Source organism: Taeniopygia guttata, chromosome Z (assembly GCF_048771995.1).
Source record: "Taeniopygia guttata chromosome Z, bTaeGut7.mat, whole genome shotgun sequence".
In the NCBI taxonomy this organism is placed as follows: domain Eukaryota; kingdom Metazoa; phylum Chordata; class Aves; order Passeriformes; family Estrildidae; genus Taeniopygia; species Taeniopygia guttata.
Genome location: NC_133063.1, coordinates 54,715,306 through 54,737,429, shown reverse-complemented (window position 1 = coordinate 54,737,429; position 22,124 = coordinate 54,715,306). Strand labels below are relative to the sequence as shown.

At 39.4% G+C, this 22,124-nt stretch overlaps 1 long non-coding RNA gene and 1 pseudogene across 1 annotated transcript; one reads left to right on the top strand and one right to left on the bottom strand.

The window, feature by feature from the left end:
- Window positions 1–10,451, top strand: part of LOC115491031 (chondroitin sulfate proteoglycan 4-like) — a 31,439-nt pseudogene extending 20,988 nt beyond the window's left edge.
- A 3,880-nt stretch (window positions 10,452–14,331) lies between these two features.
- Window positions 14,332–20,566, bottom strand: LOC121468163 (uncharacterized). The gene is made up of 2 exons (XR_005978182.2): window positions 19,379–20,566; window positions 14,332–18,310 (listed from the first exon to the last, which is right to left on the bottom strand). It is a non-coding gene; the product is annotated as an uncharacterized lncRNA (long non-coding RNA).
- Between the last annotated feature and the right edge of the window lie 1,558 nt (window positions 20,567–22,124).

The window sequence follows — 22,124 nt, the reverse complement described above, 5'->3', positions numbered from 1 at the left end:
CTTTGTTCCTTTTTGCTTGGATACTAGCAGGGTCTTGGCAATTCCCACTGTTTTGCTTGTAAGACTATTTGTCAAGAAGAGCTGTTCTGGTGCCATTAACCAGCAGTCAGAGGTTGGAAGCTTTTAGTTTTTGGCAGAAGGAGCAGCCTTTTTCTGTATGAAAAGTCCAAGTATGAGATCCATTTCAGCTGTACAAAGTCCTCATGACTGTCCCCAAGATTATTTTTATTGACTGGATTGGCTGTGGTACTAAATGTGTGAAGTATCTTGTCTGTGATACAGGCTCTCTTACTGAATGACTAAAATGTGGCAGCTTATTTAACTTGATGGAAAAATTCTTCTGCAAAAGAAATTACTTGTCTGTATGCAGAATTTGAATATGACTATCTTCAGCATACATTAAGCTATTCTCAGAAAATTAAAGTGAGTGAGATAAAAGGGGGTCAATCTTCTGACTTTGCTCATGGGAAAACTTATGTTTACAGATTTTAAGTGTTGCTATTTGATTGAGTATATGAAGGAATAAGAAAATCTATTGACCAGAACTTGAAACTTGGGCAGTAAACCTTGGAAAAGGGACAACATTTTTATTTGTTGTCATCAGACTTTGAAACAACCTGATGAAGGATGGTTGTAGAATGGGCCTTGGACTTTATAAATCAAGATGAACACAGAATGGTTCTCATAAAAAACATGTTGTCATCCCGTTATGTCATTGGTCTTGTTTCAAAAGTTGCTGAGTTTTGTCTTATGAAAATGGTGAACTGTATAATGACACTTTACCCTTCTGATCCCAAAATATATTATTTTTATGAGTATTAGATGAAACAATTAAGCAGGTTAGACAGAAAATATTTCACCTAAGGTTTTGAAGTGTAACTTTTTTTGCCTATGGATATATATGTTTATCAGACAGTACCATGTCATAACATGTTACTTATTCTTTGTAGCTTTAGTTTTCAGTAATGTATAGCTAACTTCCTTTTAACTTTGTAAACTGTGAAAGGTTTTGGGCTGAAATAATATGTATGCATTTTTTGTCTGTTGGAGATATTTCTATTGGCCATTTTAATTTTAAACAAATAGAGCTAAATGACTTCTTGCAGGTGGAGTTCAAGTACCCAAACAAGATTGCTGTTTATTCCTGTAGAGGGTGACATTTAAGAGGAAGAAAAGGGTCCTAAATAAACTTTCAGTCTAGTGTGTTGTAATCACGGGGACTTAAATATGAGTAAAGAAAACTGCATTTATGTTACAAACATTGTACATTTTCCATGTAACGGAGATTAAAGCATTTAGTTTCTGTTTGGTAATAAGCTTGTAAAACTAATTTGAGTTGAAATACATTTTTCATTTTTGTAGGTCTGTGGGTATTCCTTGACTTAATTCTGTGTTGAGGAACTTGAAAATTCACTTTGGAAAAGTAGTTACTGCTTTTCTGGGGTGGTGAACTTTTCTGTATGCACTGTGGTTTATTGCTTTGTTGCCAAAGGGGAAAAAAAACTAGCAAAAAGAAACAGAAGTTACTATTGCATTCCAAGACATTTTTCTTGAACAGATCAGCTAATATAAGAAAATTATTTGCACATTAAACACTCTTGAGTAACACAGGAGTTTTTCAACATAATATTTGATTGTTGTTTTCTCTGCGGTACTTTCTGTGATATCTTAGAAGTATTTTCATCTCACAGCCAGCTGCAGTGTCTTCATTATATAGGGTCATTGCAGAGGTAAACACATAAATCCTCATTAATTCCATTCTGTTCTTAGCCCAGACATTAGAACGGATTTGCAGTCAACCAACCAACCAATTAAGATGGACACTAAACACTGCTAAATTTAAAGGATGTTTACTGTGCCTGTATTTGTTACAAACATTTACTGTCCTCAGCTAGAAATCCTAGAGAGGAAAGTTACCCTGAACTAACATATCCTTTTACTATTTTTTTTTGTTTGTCGTATAATAGCCATTAAGAATTAAATCATTACAGGGAAAACAGAAACCTGGAGATGTTGCAAAAAGGATTTTATCACATCAGTCTAAATTTTTTATAGAAAAATTAGTGATTCTTTTGAGGCTGCTGAGAAAACTGACTTTGAAAGCCCAGTTTGCCTAGTGATCTCAGTGGGAGCTGTTCAGTAATTTCAGGATTCAGTCTCTCTGTGTTTACACCTCAGACTGCATACTTCTAAACTGCTTCATCTGTGATAACACCGGGGGGGGTTTGTTTCCTTGTTTCACATCTTTCAAGCATATATGATGGAAATGTGTACTAATGAGCCTCTGCAAGGTATTTGCAGGGTGTGAGGAGTGTGTTAAAATAGTAAATTTCCATCTCCATTCCAGAAAGGGATCTCTTTGACAGTTACGAACTAACATGTGCAGGTCTGGTCCGTGGTTGCCTGGGAACTTGCCAAGGATTTAACGGGTGTAACTTGTCATCTCTTTAGGCCAGTGAATGAATTATCAAGCAGACCAGATGCTGAATCTACTGGGTAAGATTCAGTAAGTGGTCTAGTCTTGCTATCATTAGGAATTCTATTACAGTTCATATGTATTGTAGTACTGATCATAAAATTCAGGTGTAGTTCCAGCTGGTGAGAAATAATCTGAAAATACCACCTTTTCCTTTGGGGTCTAAAGAGATAAATGGTTTTATTCTGTATGTGCATTTGTTTCTCTGGATATTTATTGCAGTATTTTGCAATACTTTGAAGCTTGATTCCTCACAGTGGACTGATTAGATTCCTTGAGTATGATGATCTGCAAGGTCAGTGCAGGCAGGGAGAGTTCAAACCAGATACCTTTGTGTCTTTTAGGAATCCCTGTTTTGCTGTGATGTAGAAATTTTCCACTCTGTAGTTCCATCAACTTTTTGCTTGTAAGTGAGAGTAAATATCAGTGGTCATTACACTTCTTCAGGTTTGCTTAGTCTCTTACCAAGTATCTTTTGCTATTTGAAGGAAATCAAAGTCCTTCTCCAGCCTTCAGCCTTTTCAGGACAAATAATCCAGCCCTGCTAGTGTCCTTACAAAGGAAACCCTACACACAAATACTTTGATTTACTAAAAATACAGTCCATCTGAGCATGTGATCACCATTACTAGTTTGAGACAATTTCCTGGTGTTATATATCTCTCTGCTCTTCATGTAAGGTTTTTACTAAGCATTCATGCCCAGTAACATTTCACTTACTTTCAGATGTTTTTCTGGCAACACAGAGTCCATCTTAAGAGAAAGAGAAATTCATGATAATCTCAGTGTACATACAAGCTGGACTGATGGGTTGAGGCCAGTGCTGTGAGGTTCAACACGGCCAAGTGCCGGGTCCTGCCCTTGGGTCACAGCAGCCCCAGGCAGTGCCACAGGCTGGGGCAAAGTGGCTGGAAAGGACCTGGGGGTGCTGGTGACAGCAGCTGAACATGAGCCAGGGTGTGTCCAGGTGGCCAAGGGGGCCAATGGCATCCTGGCCTGGATCAGCAATGGTGTGGCCAGCAGGACCAGGGCAGGGATTGTCCCCCTGTGCTGGGCACTGGTGAGGCCACACCTCGAGTGCTGTGTCCAGCTCTGGGCCCTCACTGCAGGAAAGACACTGAGGAGCTGGAGTGAGCCCAGAGAAGGGCAATGATGGTGGGGCAGGGTCTGGAGCACAAGTCCTGTGAGGAACAGCTGAGGGAGCTGGGGGTGTTTATCCTGGAGAAAAGGAGGCCCAAGAGAGGCCTTATTGCTCTCTATAGCTGCCTGAAAGGAGCCTGTGGCCAAGTGGGGGTTGGCCTCTGTGCCCAAGTAACAAGTAGTAGGATGAGAGGACATGGCCTCAGTCTGTGCCAGGGAATGTTTAAATGGAATAGTAGGACACCTTTCTTCATGTGAAACATAGCTGAGTATTAAACCGGACTGCCCGGAAAAAGTGGTTGAATCAGCAACCTGGTTATTTTAAAAGATGTGGCACTTGGGACATGATTTAGTGGTGGACTTGGCAGATCTGGGTTAACAGTTGGGTGTAATCTTACAGGTCTTTTGCAACCTAAACAGTTCTATGATTCTGCATACATTGTGTGTGGACTAAGGTACAAAGGTCTCTTTGAACAGTGTTCTCAAGATACTTTTTCTATCCTTAACACTCCTCTGCTTATAATTACCTTGCTCTTACACATATGTTTTCTTTTTACCTGGAACAGGTTGATGAAGGTGTGATCATGTAAGAACACTTATATGCTAAGTCAGCTGACTGGAGTGCAGAAGATTTCTTTACATTTACTGTATCCTCTCCACCATCAGCTCTGGATATCCGATGTTCCATGTTGTCATTTCATATGAAATTGATAGGCATGATCAGAATAGTCGACTTCTATCTAATACAGGTAAAAATGCTTCATTGTTTTGGCTCAAAATTGTTTTCGATCTGTCAGAGCTCCATTGAAGAATGGAGAAAAAACAAAAATTTCTTTCTCTTCAGTAAGCAGTGACCAGAATATTTCTGAGACAGACAGTACTGTAGGGTAGTAGCTTGGAAAGCTGTGTTTACTGCACTCTTAGAAATGAGATAGCTACATATGTTTGATGCTTCCTACTGCTGTAGAAGATATTTTGTTTTCTATAATGGTAGGTGAAAAACACTCTAAGAAGCTTTGAGATACTAGTAATTCTTTAATCTTAGTGTATTCATCAGTCAAAAATATTGTCTCTTATATCTGATTGTATTTTAAATGTAGTGGTAATATATTTTTAGCCATTACATGTGGAAATCAAGGATACCACAGAGGAGAAAAATTTTTGGGGCATCATCAGTGTTTGATATGCTGTTTCTGAAACACTGCAACTATAAAATGTTCATTTCTGGCAGGTGCCATATTCCAGAAAGGAGGTAGAGTATTAATCAGCAAAACAAATTTAGATGCTTCAAACCTCTTGATTAAGCTACCTGATGTACAGCGCTCCGTGTATGAAGTCTGGTACCAGGTTCTGTCTTGACCCCAGCATGGCATGATTGTTGTTGGAGAATGAAGCAGTACCAAAGAAAAGCCTAACTTCTCCCAGTATGTACTGGACAAATTTGGAATTATGTACATACATGATAATTCTGAATCTCTAAGTGACAATTTCACTTTTGCTGTTTGGTTGAACCTAAAGAGCAAGCGTGCTACAAAGCCCCATAGTGAAGTTTTAGAGGAGATGTTTAATATCACTGTTTTCCCAGTGAATGCCCAGTCTCCAGAACTGAAGACTAAAAGACTGGACTTGAAAGTCTTGCAGGGAGAAGTGTCAATGCTGGGGACAGAGAATCTGAAAGTTGAAAACTTAGATAATGCTCCAGCTGAGCTGAAATACACTATTGTTAGTAACCTCAGTAATGGTTACTCAGCAATGGAAAGCAATCTCAATGTCTCTATAAAAGATTTCACACAAGCTGATGTTGACAGTGGTAAAGTCTGGTTTGTACAGGATGGAAGTTCATCTTCTGGGGTGTTTTATTTCAGTGTGACTGATGGTAAACATTGCCCTTTATACAAGCTGTTCAGTCTTGAAGTTGTACCAATTGCTTTTGTCCTTGTCAACCTTACCAACATTGCGCTACCACAGGGCCAGACGTCTGTCACTATTACTGACATTCAGCTTTCAGCCATCACAAATGGAAAAAGCACTAATATTATGTATGAAATAACTTGGCCACTCAAATATGGGCACCTCATGACTGGAAATGAGCAGGTTACTAAATTTGAGCAGGCAGATTTGTACTCAGGAAGGCTGTCTTACCACCTGACAAATCTTACTGCTTCCAGTGACATACTGGAATTTATGCTTTTTACTGCCGAAAGCAATCTAACAGGACAAGTGTTGAACATCACAGAGATGCCTTTAGTACAAATTGTATCTGACCTGCAGATTTCAAATCAAGCAGCTTATAAATTTGGAAGCAGTGACCTGGATGCTTCTGAGCTAGCCAGTTTGACAAACAGTGATCCTAGATTTGAAGTGATAGTGCCCTCCTCTCATGGAAGGATTGTAAAGAAAAGGTTTGTGAATGATGCAGTGTTTGAAGATACTTAGACGTTCACCCACGCTGACATTGATAGTGGTGTTTTGCTTTTAGACATAGACACAAATATGACAGGCATCAATCTGTTGAATAACTCATTTACATTTATACTCAGGGCAGATGCTGTGCAGCCTGCTATTGGCTATTTTCAGTGTTCCATTATGCCACGCAGTCCTCCACTTGTGCAGGGTTTTACAACAGAAGTGCTTTTTGTAACCAGTATGACCACTTTCAAGGCTCACTCTACCTCAAAGGATGAGGCACCAGTCTCCTCACAGAATGAAGAGGCTGCAATAGGACCACAGAAGACTGAACCAATTATGTGGCCAGGGCAGACTCACTGGGGAAACCTACATGAGGAAGATCCATTGCTATATCAGGCCATGGGAACAAGTGTATCTGTGGAGTTGAAGATTACAATTCAAGTTTATGTCAGGAATCCCACAGACCAGGCAGGTGAAAGCAACCCTTGGTACCTTATTATCCCCCTGGTCCTGGTGTCTGTTCTACTCATTGTTGCTGTTACTTCTGTGTGCATTTTGTTAATGTGTCAGAAGAAAGAGAAGACAAGACCTTTAGTCAAAAGTCAAGCAAATGCAATCCTCAGTAGTGCAGATCAATGTCTGGAACAGAGCTTGGCTGTGCCCTCTGTCACGGTGACTCCTCTCCTGAAGGGGGCTGAGACAAGTACAGCCTCAACATTTGTGGCAGTAAAACATGAGCAGCTGCTTCCTACAGTGGTTTCTTCAATTACAGAAAGGTATCTGAAAAACAGCTTTTTAAATCTTGATCCTGAAATGATCCAATATTGTCGTAAAACAAACCCAACTTTGAAGCACAATCAGTACTGGGTATAGTTACACCAGTTTTGGTCATGCTGATTGATGTAGCATGGAAAAGTGAATATATAATTTGTTATTTATTACCCTCATTTATTATAGGTCAGACGATACACTCTGTGTTAGATGAAATTTGAATACCTGTGAAATAATAATAACAAAAATCCTACTGATTACAGTGGCCATAATAGAAGATTTGCAGTTGATGTGTCAGCAAAATTCTCACTTAATTCAGTGGGGAATTTAGCCACATGGATTTTTAGTGCACCCCATGTGTGCTGTATTTTTTATTTCCCATGAAAAGTAAAATAGAATGTTTTGTTGTGGATTATATATTTTTAATGGAATTGGTTTTGGTTGTGGGGTTTTTTTTTAACTGATTTTGCTATAAAGGTCTTTTATTCCTTCTGAATCACTGCTTCTCTTTGAAGAACTTCAGATTGTTTCAGTAAGTAATTTTTCCATAGTGCTAATTTCAATAATATATTTTGACCTGAAGGCTGTTCAGAGGTCAATACTAAAGAAACAAAACTGAGTATTTTGACAGATCACTAAACTGGATATCCAGAATTCAGCTCAGCAACAATAATACAACAGTGAATAAGGATTCTAGTGGAATACTTTGAGATGTTGTTTGTTCATTTGGTTTCTTTTCCTGATTTGATGCTGACCTCTAGCCTTTAGTGTCTGAAAACTGCTAAAATATATCCTTTACCTCTACTCCACGTGCCAAAAATTGAGTATCTGCCAGTCAGCCTGTCTGCTTAATTATCTTTAGGCTTAGATTATGTCTGGATGAGCATAAAATTTCCTCTTCTGAAAAAGGAGTAAAGTCTGCTTTCAGTGAAGCAAACACAACTTTCTCTGGAGTCTATGTGCTCAAGCAGATATCAGTAGAATCAAGGCCTATGCTTGGGTCCTGAAGCTACTGACAGAAGCAATCTTGCAAGGTAGTATGTATCTTCTGAAGTTTCACATTGATCTTTCATCTTCCAGAACACTGAACAAATATACCTTATGCACTGCTGCCAAGTACTATGTACTCCAGCTTTGCTCTGGGGTTGAAGTGTGCAATAATTTCTGTGCAAAGGGAATATTTCACTATTTTTGGAAATCAAAGCTTAGTAGTGATGTGCAGTCTCCAGTTAAGGCCCAATTTTATTTCCACTGAGAACAAATAATATAATTACTGTTTACTACAAAGAATGAACTGACTTCAAGGAAATGATGCTGTGATCGTAACCAGTCTCTTATTGACAGTGAACTTCTCATCTCTATTTTTTGCCTTTAAATTGCTACAGCTTCTGTCTAGCCTCTTTGTAAAAACTCTGTTCTCAGCATTATCAGCTTGGCACCCACTCAGTAAACACTGAAATACCATTTTTATTTAGGCCTAATTTTATTTAGGTACTGCCATTTTTGCTTTTATAGAACAGATTTGCTAACCTCAAGATTCTTGGTGGGGTTCATCTCACATTACTTTGTTTTGGATGATTTTTTAAATTTTTGATGATTAAATGTGTTTCTATCATTTATATATTGTAGTTATGGGAAATATTCACCCACAAGGAGGGCCAGATGTAAACTGTGCTTATTTCTATGTTCTGGGAGCTCAGTACAGGAGCAGTAGGGATAGTCCTCATCTTTACCACCTCTACCATGGGCAGACATGATTGTGGTGCATTTTTTAGAGGCCACTTCAACAAGAGTAGTCCATGTCAGTGGAAAATATACAAGCCACATCTTCAGCTGGTCAAGTTATTAGAGCACTAGAGATTGATGATATTAACCTTTCATATACTCAGACTAAAATGTATTAGAACCTTGTCACACAGTTTTTACATTTGTCATTCCCTGATGCCAGTACATGAGTTCAAAGGGCTCTGGGTGTTCAGGTGTCTCAGGTGAATCTCACTGTAGGTCTGTGTGGTGGACCTTTTCTGCTTTCCCAGAGGAGGTCTCTGGGACTGTTCTGAGTGACTCTCAGCCAGAGCTGGTGTTGCCAGCCACCACAGGGACACCTCTGCACCCTTTGTGGAGGTGTAGCTATATGTCTCTTGCCATTTCCTGAGACCTCTTCTACCAACACCAAGCAGACACCAGCTTCCTACAGATCCCAGCTGTCAGATACAGCCTGCCTCCAATGCCTTCTAGACAGTAGCAGCAACCTGATCTCTTCATGCCTTCTCCAGGCCACACTTGAAATAGGAGTAAAGAATTTTAATCTCAGCACTTTCCTGACACACGAAGAAGCCTGCTTTGCATTTTTCTTCCTGTCAAGAGCAAAAGACACCTCATGCTCCAAATCCTTCCAAGCAGTTCACCTCTACAGTTTGATACCAAAATAGTGCACTGCTGAAAACTCCTGGAGACTGGTGACAAAATCCACACTGTCAGCTTATGACAGGGTGAACAAAATTTTGCTGAGTGTAATGGTGTAAAGACAGGCGTGCCTAAATTTGTGGTGTTAAGTGTGTGGTGGAGATGGAACATAGGGCTGATGTAGTGCTGGTGATGTAAAAATTGAGACCATGACATAATAGTCAAAAAACCTGCCATTCACTTATAACTCCACAATTGAATGTGCATTCTTGAGTTTGAGCATTTGCATGGTAGGAGAAAAAAGCACTACATAAGAATATCAAAAAGGCAGTAGAATTTGTGCTGGCTCTTTTAGCTTTAGCATAAGGGGCTGAAATATTGTTCTGTTTCTGAAATGGTTTTGGTTGACAACAGATGTTAATTTCCAGTGGATTAACCATTACAGGATTATATCTTGTGCATTTTGCTCAATTTTTAAAGCACTGAATGGTTTTCTTCTTCACTTTTGTTTTTGTGTTTATAGTGAAAATCAGCCTTAACACCTAATTAATCAGGGAAGTGCCAGCATTCAGTTTTCGTCCTCAGTTTTGGCTGCTGTGAGACAACTGTGCTAAAGTGCCTACCATATTTTTTTTTATGAAAACTTTGTATGAATGTAAGTTTATTGCTTATCAGTGATTACTTGGTTTAATGCAAAATGCAGAGGCAATATTGTAACTGATAACTACATAAAAATTTAGCTTTAAAATCCCATCCTGCATCCCTAGTAAAAACCCCAAAATTAAAAACTCTGATTGTGTTAAACTTTCCCTGTGGACAGTGGAGAATAGTCTTTGGCAGAGGACGGTTTATCTTGTTCATACATAGATATTTAATATAGATAAGTCTGCTCTGGCTTAGCTAGTCCAGGTTTGAGATGATAAAAACTATGGGATGATAAAACATGGGATGAATCTCATACTCAGTTTCCTAAATTATAATCAGTCTGGAAAATGAAAAAAAAAACAAACCTACTCCATTTTGTGGTTATGGATTCTTTTGAGATTTTGGGAACACACATATTTCATGGTCAGAATCTGGCTTGAATATTTTGGTTGTTTCCCTTGGCCTTGAAATTGTGTGTTTTATTTAGTGAAGGTGGGGTTTCTGAAGGATTCCCTTTTTTACCAAATGGAATTATAAATTGCAACATGAAAGTGTCTTGAAAACATATATTAAATCAATAAACTTTTCGTTTATAATCCGTGAACGTAATGTTTTTGTGCTTTCTTTAAAGACCTGTGAAGTGCAGAGACACAAGAAAATCCCATTGCCTGTAACAGCATTCTTCTGAGTTTTCTAATGTTGTATTTTTCAAATTGCACATGTGCTGGGGTGGATGCTGTGCTGTTCCCAGTGCCACTCAGTATGTGTGGCTGGAAAAGAAGAGACTTCTCACTGTGCACCTAAGCTGGGCATGTCCAGCACTTGCAGGAGTATAACATCAAAATAAATGCATTGATTTGAACTTGCTCAAACAGGACCGCACTGGGTTTATTTCAGAAAGATTTTCTGTTATTTAACTGCATCTGATTTTAAAATATCAAGTTCTAAAATACATTCATGTTAATACATTAGTTCTGTTTCTTCTTTGATTTTCATCTTGATTGAAAGTACCCCCTCACTCCAGCCTCACACCAAATACACTGTTCAACCTGATTGTTTTTCTCAATCAGAACTTAGCTGGTTTGCAGTTGTTCCTGTAAACTAAGGTAAGGAACTTCCTCTTGAGACATCAGAAATGCTGGTAGCCCTGGGGAGCAGCTTTCTATACACCATGAATCAGTGCCCTGTGCACAGAAATCTTTCATCAGTAATGAGTTGTGTCCCCTTCCTACACCTCAGAAAATACTGGTTTAGAAGGAAGGAAGATAGGACAGAAATGGTAATAAACCCTTTACATTCTCCTTTAATTTAAGTATAGATGAGGGCCAGCTACAACCTTTGCTGCAGTAGCCTTTGCTACCTTCTACAATTCCAAATTCAGCAGAGAGTCTACTTAAGTAGCTTCTAGTCTGCTTTGCACTACTTTTTTCAAGTCAGTCCTTCTGATGCTATGTTGAAGTACATTCTGTGAATATTTTTAAACGGGCTGAAAATAATTGTCCTGGCATATTCAATGGAAACTGTATTAATTTATCTTCACTCATTTCAAGCTAAGTAATTCCTGCCAGAGCTTGCATATCCCAAATGCAGTCCCAGAACAAAATGTTCTTTCATTGCAACTGGTGAAATCTATATTTTCCCATCTGTTAGTAGAGAGATTCTGCATGGTGAAGTGCTTGCTTTACATGATCATTTCCTCATTTCCAGTCTTGCTGCTTGGTTGTTTCTGTGGAAATACTTTATACAAGCTGGTAGGCACTGCTAGACATGAAGTTATTTGCAGTTTGAAGTTTTAGGTGCAATACATTTGCATGGCTTCACAGTGAGTGGGGCATTACTTCACATAAATTTGTTGGGGAAAAACATAGGAGGAACAGATCGAGCATTGGGATGGGAGTGTCAGAACTCCTTGCAAGAGCACAGGCAGTAGATAAAAAAGATTTATGCAATGTAAAACGTGTGCCTGATCACAGTGCTCCAGCTCATGCATTTCATCTTGCATAGGTATAAGATGTGGTGCATGAAAGCACATTGGTGAGAAAATTCTCAAGAGAATAAAAAATAAATAATTAAGATCTTGCTTTTCCTATACAAGTATGGACATTCAAGTACATACCAATAAAATTGAATCTCTTAGGGAGAGGCATGTAGGAAGTTGTTTTGAGACATGCAAAGCCCCCAGGAAGCTGCTTTGCTGGCCATGAGTGCTAAGGAAGGAGTTGGTTAGAGAGGCAGGAAGAGACAGGAGGATTATGGACGCAAGCTTTCTGGGATTAGATGGAGTTTCTAAAAATGGGACAGTCATTTGGAAGCAGACCCATGGGTTTGTTTGAAAGGCAGAGTTGTGCTGGGCTGTGCCTTAGGCAAGCAGGCTATGATCCACCACACTGCCTTTGAAGAGAAAGTGTCAAGGAGAGTTTTGCTCCTACTAGCAGGGAGAGAGAGGCCTCCTTAGAGTCAGATGTCAAATCCTAGAAGCTCAGTTTGCCTTTTCTTTTGTTTGCCTCTGCAGTTGGCAAGAGCTATTATTTCTATTAGAAAGAAATAATCTATGGCATGAACATTTTGAATTTTGACTTAAGAAGGTTCTTTCAAGAAGTTCAGTTGTGGACTTGATCAGATCACTAAAATTGTTCTTTATATAACCACCACCCAGAGTGGCTGAGTTAAGTTGCCTAGGGTGTAATTCAGATGTTAGGTCTGTTGGCATGAATGCTACCTTAAAAATAGAGTTGCAGTGTTCCTAGTGTCTTGGTCAAAGTGCAGCAAGGAAGAGGATGAACTTGCTTCGGATTTTGACTGATTGTATTAATTGTAAGCAATTAATTATTAATGATATATCTGGCAATCTGCAGATACGAAAGGTATTTATAAGTAAGGCAACAGAGGTCTTGATTTTGAGCTAACTACATAGACGAAAATGGACCTGAGCTTAATCTTTGAAGAAATGAATGTATCTGGAGAGCTGATCTCATTTACACATAGTTGCAGAAAATATTGTTGAAAAACAGCACTAGGATAAGATTACATCAGGTGGAGAAGTTAGCAGAAGTGGGATGAATCAACTAGAACAGCTGCCTTGTTCATTAACTGTCTGAGTGAGACATTGAGTGTCTCACTCAATCTGTATTAGCCATTTAAAGTCCTGTACTGTTCTAGGAATGCTGCAATATAATCATCAGTGAGTGCCTGTTTTCCTTCCTGAAATCAACTTTTTCCTGGTTGCAGCACTTAGGTTCATTTAGTCTTCTCTATGATGTTGATTTCTGGGGTTCAGAGACATCTCCTTGGTTCTCAGCATGGAATCTGCCCTCAGAAGACAGGTACTTCTGTGCGTGCCATTCAAGAGCAAGGAGGGAGGTAATGGTTTGTCACCACTGATCTCTGTAATGGCCTACTCTGATGTGAACCCACAATATAAACTTAAAGGCACTTTATACCCATTTCCATTTTATTCGTTCCCCAGAAAGCCAGAAAGGTTGTAAAATGGTGGGTTCATGGTGCCTCTGTGTGACTCCACAGCTCAGGAACAAGCAGCTTATTTCCTCAACACCAAGCTCAGCTTGTGCTGAGCTTGGCAGACCTTGGACATTTAGCACAGACAGAGGGTGAGAGCCTTCACTGCCTGGCCTCTCTGCACTCCTCCTGCTGTCAGGGAGAGGCCCTCTCCTGCATCTTCAGTGCAGCTGCAGAGGAAGGAGTTGCTCACAGGGGCTGTCAGGCAGTGGAGACCTGATCTAGTTTCATGGATGTCCTAATGCCACCCTGCTGGGGAGTTCTCAGACTGGCAGCTGTAAACAGTGGGCAGTTCTTTACTAGGAAACACCTAAGTGCATGTTCTGCTTTGGAGTTTTATCTTCCTTAAAAAAACCCCAAGCAACAAATCCATCTCTTTTCTGAGAAACAGTAACACAGAAGAAGAATATATAAACACAGATATATAAAAAGAAATGAATACATATATAAATCAGACCCTCTGTCAGACATTGGAATAGTTGTAAGCATTGCATCTCCTCCCAGGCACTAGAGCTACAGTCTAGTATAGGATGGATACTGAATGCAGTTTTACCCATTACCTCAGTGATAGTTTAGGTCATTCTCCTTTGTGGATGCTGTCATTTTCTTTAACAAGTCTGACTGCCTAGGAATTCACTTGTCTTTGTTAAGTAACTGTTATGTGGTTTAATTGGTCATCGGCCCTAAGTCACCAATATGTGTTTATTTTATAAGGAAGTTCAATGAGAAGATGTTCCTGTGCATAGATTCTGGAACAGAAAGTTCCAGAATATTTTTCAAATATTTGAAAGTCTTTGTAACTCCAGACCTCTTGGAGCTGATAAGTGTATTTCAAGGAATAACATGGCTGCTGTTGACAACTTGTCCAACTTTTACTACTTTGGAAAAAAACACACCAACCCTGTTACATGTGGGTAACTGTAGAATCATTTGAAATAAGTAGCAAAATTTATTTTGTCTTTACACTCTTTTCTGGTATGCAAGACATAGTCCTGTTTATTTATTAGTTATTAATAAAATAAACAAAATAAAGCAAAAATTATGAAGCCAGTTGTTTGTACAGCCAATGCAGAGTCCACTGAGACTGATTGCTTTTCTTTAGCAAGTGCAGAGCAGCTGTAACTGGAAATGTGACTGGATGGTATGTGGGTAAATCATCCAACTAGTTATACGGACAGCATGTGCTTAAGAAATACCAAAGCAAGTATCCAGCAAGTATCTCAAAAAGGTGTTTTATTTTCTTGTTTACAATTTCCATAGATGAATGGAAGTTGTGGTTTTCCTATTAGGAGGTACTTATATTTACAAAGTATTTGACTGAACTCAACTTTTTGTCCCATGCTAGAATAGATGGCACAAATGACTAATAGCTTCTGCACAAGCATGTGACATGGAAAGAGGGAGATGCCTGACTCAAAGTCTCTGCAAACTGCCTTTGAAGATTCCACAGACAAAGGAATAGCATGGCCACTCTTGCTTTTAGGGCAGACAAACAGGACTCCTACATTCTTTGAAAATAAAATGGATGCTGGAAACTTGGATAATTACACAGCAAATCTGTAGCCTCTTTCATTGGAAGTGACTCCTCTGTGTCAATTCGCTCCTTCAAACCTGACTCAGAGGGATCTCACATGGGGATGTAATGGGAGCAAGCACTGTTGGCATTAGGGTGTTGCTCAGCCTGTGAAATCTCCTGGGTTGGCTATAGCCACTGATAAAAATGAAGAACATCAAGTGAGCTCTTTCACGCTAAGGTTAAAGGACAAGGATGTGGAATCGCCATACCTGCATATTGGTGACATATGCCAGCCTTCACTAAACATTCAACATCCCAGGAGGAGCCTGACAGTGCCTGGTTTCACTGGAAGACACTGAAATCAGAATGGCCTTTCTTTGGGCTTGCCTTGGATTTACACTCTGCTGATTGATGGAGTAGAGAGCCCAGGCTGGCAGTTAGGGTCTCAAGTGATCCAGCTCTAGCCTACAACTTGCCACTGGGTTTGCAAAACCCATATACTCTGGGAAAGTCTTGGTAGGTTAGGTAAGGATCGTGATTGGGGCATTTATATAATATTGGGGAAATCCAGATTTAAACCTTCTGTCTCTGACTGAGAAAATGTCTCCTTCCACTCTCAGAAGAGAGTCCAAACCTATGAGCCATACAGGCTCTTTGCAAAAATACTGAAGGAACAAGAGGACACTAAATCATGCAAGGAGCAGCATCCAGAGAACCAGGGTCAAGACTTTAGTAAGGTAGGTGAGTGTTCTTTTTCCATTACTATGTGCAAAAGCAAGGGAAAATAGGTTTTCCTGTGGAGGATCCTCCAGGGCCTTCTGGGGAGAGCTGCTGAGCTGGGTTAGTTGTTACCTGAGTCACTGACTGGTGAGTGCTGGCAGTCTGTGGTGAATGGAGACTGGCCCTGTCCTGCAGCCCACAGCTGGAAACCAACCTCCTCTCTTTTATGACACAGGCGTTATTCCTTTTGTTTGGCACAGGCAGCTCCAAGTCTGTATGAGTAGCTACTATGAAAAGTTTTTCCTGGTACCTAATGCTCTGTATCTAACACACTACCTTGGTGTTTTTATTTGTGTTGGGGTTTTTTTTGGGTTTTTTGGGGGTTTTTTTTTGTTTTGTTTTGTTTTTTGTTTGTTTGTTTGTTTTTAATGTAAAGCCACTGATTCCCAGCATGTTTTTGTCTAAGTATTCAGGTATTCTGCAACAACAGCATTGCATACATTTTCTTCTCCAGACAACCACCTGTAGATGTTAATACCGAGGATTTTTTTTCCAATTGTTTTACGACTTCTTTTTTGTTATTTTAAGTTCTCACAAAAATGGTCCCACAGAAATCATGTCATCACACTTTCCTGCAGCCCCAGGCAAAGCAAATTTTCTGACATTTTACTGCCACACAGCAGTTACCAAACAGACACGGTTTTGCATTGCTTTTGCAACAATACTTACTTGGTTTTCAAGTTTTGATGGGTTATATTCAACTATGTCTTTGTCTTGACAGATTGTTTTCCAATTGCTGCTCCGCCTTCTACTGTTTGCACTAACATCCAATAAATGGGGCCAGCTGGCAACAAATGTGATTTCATCATATAGAGTCTCTTTCTCAGATGACTACAACACAAAACTACACTCCTAAACTCCTGCTTTGGAACCACTTTGCAAGAGGTTACTTGACTTTCTTTTAAAAATGCAGGAGCCTTCACAGAACACTCCCCAGTCTTGCTGCTGAATGAACTTTTCCTAAATGCTGCTTTTTGAGAGTGGGAATAATAACATAAGGGTGCAGAATCCCTTGTGACATCTTACCTGGTTTCTCAGGTCAGTGCACTTCAAAACTTGGTTCTGTACTTACCTGAAAGCAATATGAAGAGGTACACACATCTAAGCTACAAAAAGGTTAGGGTCAATATTTGCACAAAGAAAGGGCCCTCATCAAGTGTAAATAAAAATTATTTTTTTGGAAGCTGATATAAAATTTAATCAGCTCAAATATTTCATTGGGCCCAGTGATCTTTCACAAATAGTAAGGATGGTCTGAGGTGATGACTATGCATGGGGAAAAAGTGGCATAACAAGTGTGTTTGTATAACGCTGCCATCTCTTCATTGAGTTTTCTGGATTTAATGGAATTTCCCAGTGTCTTGTCTGTGCTGATACTCCTTATTATAGTGAAATAACTAACTAAAGCCACTGATCATCTGGTACTGAGTCCAGAATTTTTCAGTGATTCTTCTTTCCTTGTTCTCATTAACAAGGTGGTCATTTCTTTAATATTAATTGGTGGAAGATGAAGATCAGCAAGATTAATAGCTTCCTGTGGTTGTGTGTTTTATAGGCCCTGGTTCTGCCCTTGTTCAGGTTCACCTTCAGCTCCTTCCCCCCCAGTCTTACATAGAAAATGTTCAGTGTTTCCTGTTGCTGATTGAGAGCTACATGTGTAGGCTCTGCAGAGGATCTGGACAGGCTGCATCAATGGGCTGAGGCCAATGGTGTGAGGTTCAACAAGGAAGGCCAAGTGCCAGGTCCTGCCCTTGGGTCACAACAGCCCCAGGCAGTGCCACAGGCTGGGGCAGAGTGGCTGGAAAGGACCTGGGGGTGCTGGTGACAGCAGCTGGACATGAGCCAGGGTGTGTCCAGGTGGCCAAGGGGGCCAATGGCATCCTGGCCTGGATCAGCAATGGTGTGGCCAGCAGGACCAGGGCAGGGATTGTTCCCCTGTGCTGGGCACTGGTGAGGCCACACCTCGAGTGCTGTGTCCAGTTCTGGGCCCTCACTGCAGGAAAGACTCTGAGGAGCTGGAGTGAGCCCAGAGAAGCAGCTGGGGCAGGGGAAGGGTCTGGAGCACAAGTCCTGTGAGGAGCAGCTGAGGGAGCTGGGGGTGTTTATCCTGGAGAAAAGGAGGCTTAGGAGAGACCTTATCACTCACAAAAAATTTCTTCATGGAAATGGTTGTTAAACATTGGAATGGGCTGTTCAGGATCGTGGTGGAATCACTGTCCTTGGATGTCTTCAACAAATGACTGGACGTGGCACTTAGTACCACGTCCTGTCTAATTGCCAAGGTGTGATCAGTCATAAGTATGCTTGAAGATTTTTTCCAGCCTTAATAATTCTGTTATTTTGTGCTTCTGTGATTCTGTGTCTTGACAAAACAGCCAAAATGTGCCTACACGCTGGCCAGATGGCTGCTGCCTCTTCAAATAGAGACATTGAGTTGGATCTGTCTTTTGACTCACAATGAGATACTAAATTTGCCTTCTTTCCACTTTTCGGCTGCTAATTTTCCAATGAACTTGTAATAACTTACCATCTTTGAGAATGTTGCACCTCACTCAAACTTGGCTCAAGGTGGATGTTTCACTGAAGTTGGAGCTGGGAGGCAGACAGGCAGATGGCATGGTTGTACAGCGGTGGTTACTATGGAAAACAAGCTAGAAAGGAAGAAATACAATTCGGAGTTCAGTAATTTTATGGTGTTTCATATATTGAAAGATTGAAATGTAAAACAGCTACACTGAAGGTACCTATACACAGTAACGTGGTATTTTTTTTTTATAATTGAAGATTGAGGAATTGTGTTTTAAGATGCAGTCTGTGATTGTCAAAGATAGATGTTATTAACAGACTGCTACAGTCCTCCCTCCCTTTCTTCTTCCTGTGGTACCCTTAGTTGTTGTTTTAACCCTCCCTTTTCTGACTCCATTTTTTCTTTTCTATACTTTGGTTGCAAGAGGAGAGTGGACTTTGGAAAAATCTCCAACTGCATTCACACATAATTATATCTGAGGAAAAAGACAAAAAAAGACAAAATGGAGTTTTTACTCTTCCTAGAAATCAGTGACACTGAACAGGACCTGCACATGAATGCAGATGACAGTAGACAACCTGATCAGTTTAGCCTGATCTGCAGCCCAGTGTTTTAGATCAAAGAGGGTAATCCTAGGCTCTAGTGGCTTAAGAAAGAAGTATTATCTCCATGCAGCATTGATGGGAGCAAAATGAAATGGATTTTTTTGATGCTGATGTCCATGTTTGTAGAGGTAGTTGAAATAGTAAAGGAACCTAAACTAGAGTGTTATAGTGAGGAAAGATATTTGAGGAAATCAAATTTTTCCCTCCTGTGAAGATTAATAAGTCACAAATATTTTGCATTTTGAGAAAATGACCAAAATCTGTCTTGATGATGGCCTGTGGTAGGCTAACAAGTAACCAAGGTAACAAAAAAAGCAGAATTAATAGAAAACATTTCTGGTGCACAGCTTAAGTATTGCAAAAAAATACATGGGAACATCATTTTGCAGTTGTTTATTTGGAAGTCTTCAAATTAAGCCTTTAGATTAAGCCTTTCTTACCTGAAGACATTTTAAGGCTTAACCAGACTTAAAGTCTGAAAAATTATGAACTCAAAGACAGAGTAAAATGTTGTCAAGCTGAAGTGCTGTGTTGAAAAGAACGAAGTAAAAACAAATGCCAGCAGCCAAGCAAAGGGATCTACTTACCTCATCTCCTTGAGGACGGGGGAAGTGAATGGCTGGCCTATCCTGATGCCTGAGTACATCCTCATGGGCACAGCACATGAATTCTCCTCTTCCTCTCCTCTACTTTCTCCCATTCCAACTGTCTCCTGTTTCTGGGTCCAGTGAGGGTAGGTACTGCCTGCTGGAACACGTGGACTGCTGCTGTGGTGGGATGATCATTTGGGCCTTGACTATTTCACACTTCGCTCTGACAAACAGGCTGGTGGCAAAGGTTCTCCTAAAATAATAGAGCCATTGTATACTCTGTACCTCTTGGAATCAGTCTATGGTGTAAGTGTTCTGACAGGCATTTTGGAGTCTAATCACAGCCACCTTAAATTTTAATGTTGGCCCCAGTGCATTTAGTCTCTGTCATAGCAGATGTTTTTTTCAAAGACTAGTGAAGTTTTGGTTTGGGAAGAAAGTTAAAGGCTTGGAAGGAAAGAGCAAATCTGGAAGGGTTGCCCTGTACTTCCTTAGGCTTTTGTTAACTAATACTCTTCTTTGGAAGAGTCAAGTTCCACCTGGCTGCAGCTGGGTGCCTGTGCAAAGCCCAGCAAAGACAGTCCTCACAGTGCTGTGCTCCCTGAGCACAGCAGCTCTCCTACTGACCAATGCAGAGACCTTTAGGTCATTCCCCATGTTTAAACAGAAGAAATCGCTATTCCTTTTCAGAAGGAAATTACATTCGCATGAAAATGAACCTATCTAGCTCAATGAGCAAGGCAGAGAAGTGCCTATGATACTGAAGAAAAATATTCTACATGTTTTGTCCTGCATTTTCCCAGTATGTATACAGCTCACATTCTTGGAAAAATGAAGAAAAGATGTTTCTCAACTCTGTTTTTAAATTCCTAAAAGGCATATTTATTGTATAGCACCTAGCTGCTGTTTAGTCTCCTCAATGAAACAAGGACAGTATCCAAAGAAAAGGTATTCGTATCAGTGGAAATTACCAAAATAATTGATAAAGTGGCCAGAATCTCTGGGGATATGCAGGGTAACAAACCTTTCCTTAATGAACTATTTTAGACTGTTAAACTGTCTAAGATTTTTGGTTGAGGTTGTGTTTTTTTGGCTTTGTTTTTTCTTGGACAAAAATGCTGTGAAACTCCCTGATGCTGTTTTTGGTATTCCTGTATTTCTAATCATAGAATGGTTTAGGCTGGGAGGGGCCTTAAAGTTTCCTAATTCCACTGCCTCTGCCATGGGCTGGGACACCTTTCACTAGACCAAGCTGCTAAGAGCCCCATACGGTGAGTCCTGTATGCCCATCCTGAGCATTTTAATCAGGAAATAAATGTTTGTATTAAATTAAATGATGGAAAATACAAATAAAACAAATTATTTATTTTTAGAAAGCTCATTTTTCTTATTTGTATTTTGACACTACTATTTTGAATTATGATAGCTAAACTGTTAGGGTGAAAACAATCAAAATTATTGCAATACAAAAAAATAACAGGTATACCATTAATTGCAACTCAAGAAGCAAATTACATAAGCCTTTCCCATTATAAAAATATGCAGTATCTTATAAGCATGATATATCAGCAAAATAAGTAAAATCAGGTTTCAGAAATTTCATTAAACATTTAAATCGCAAATTAACAAAAATATTTTGAGCAAGAACACATTTGTTGTGAGTTTTCTGCCTCAGAGTGGAATTTAAATTAGATTCAATTATTCAGTCGTTTTATGCTTTTTAAGGCCATTAGATGATAATACCATTCCAGGAGAAACCTGTTTGCCAATCAATTAGAAAGACTCCTAATGGGTTGTTTTAGAATGCACCCAATTATTTGGGTTACATTAGTAATGGCAAGAACCATATATTTATTAACCAATATTCAAAGTATTTATATATTTGAGGAATTGTAGCAGGTGTAAGGACCTTAATTTTACTAATAACTTGAAAATATTTTGAGTGTGACTTTTAGCTTTCAAATGTTAAAGGTAGACTAGCTTTCCCCTCTCAACTTCACAATAACTAGAGAATGAGTCATGTTTGTGGTTGATTCTGCCTGAAATTTCTCTGTCATGAAACAAACTCCTTTCATTCCCCAGAATTTACTGCTGGAAATTTTGCAGGAAAACATAAGCTTGCTTCATTTCTCCTAACTTCAGTTGAAGTTGATATAATAATGATTTACTAAACAAAAGGCATATTTTGTATTCCTGTGTTGATTAGAAGAGCATTCAAAGATTCAAGAATTGAAGAGAATTCAAGGATTCAAACTTAGCATCAGGCAGGAACATTAAGACAAGCAATTAAAAATTTTGTCTATATGCTCCTCATATTTCAGTTGAATTATTTCCATAGTTTTTACATCATGTACAGAATGTGTAGATCTGTGATTTATCTGTGATCACTTGCTCTGAATAGGAGGAAGTAGAATAAGAGGTAGCTAAATATGCCTATCAAGATTTTAGAAATCTAGCTTCTCATGGTAATTCACACTGATTTAGTCAATGTCTTTAGCTGAAGTTCATTCGTATCGAGACCTTTAGGCACGTCTTCAGTGCCTAAATATGAAGATCATCAGAAAACAATGGCTAAATTAACACCTACACTTTATCTTTTGTTTGTCCCCAAAAACATTTCTTGACTGTGAATGATAATCCTCATCTTTGCCGACTTGACATAAAGATTTACATATTAATGATTTTAGAAGAATTTTTTTATGCTTATTTTGATTAAATCTGTGCAATTCAGCCATATTACAGT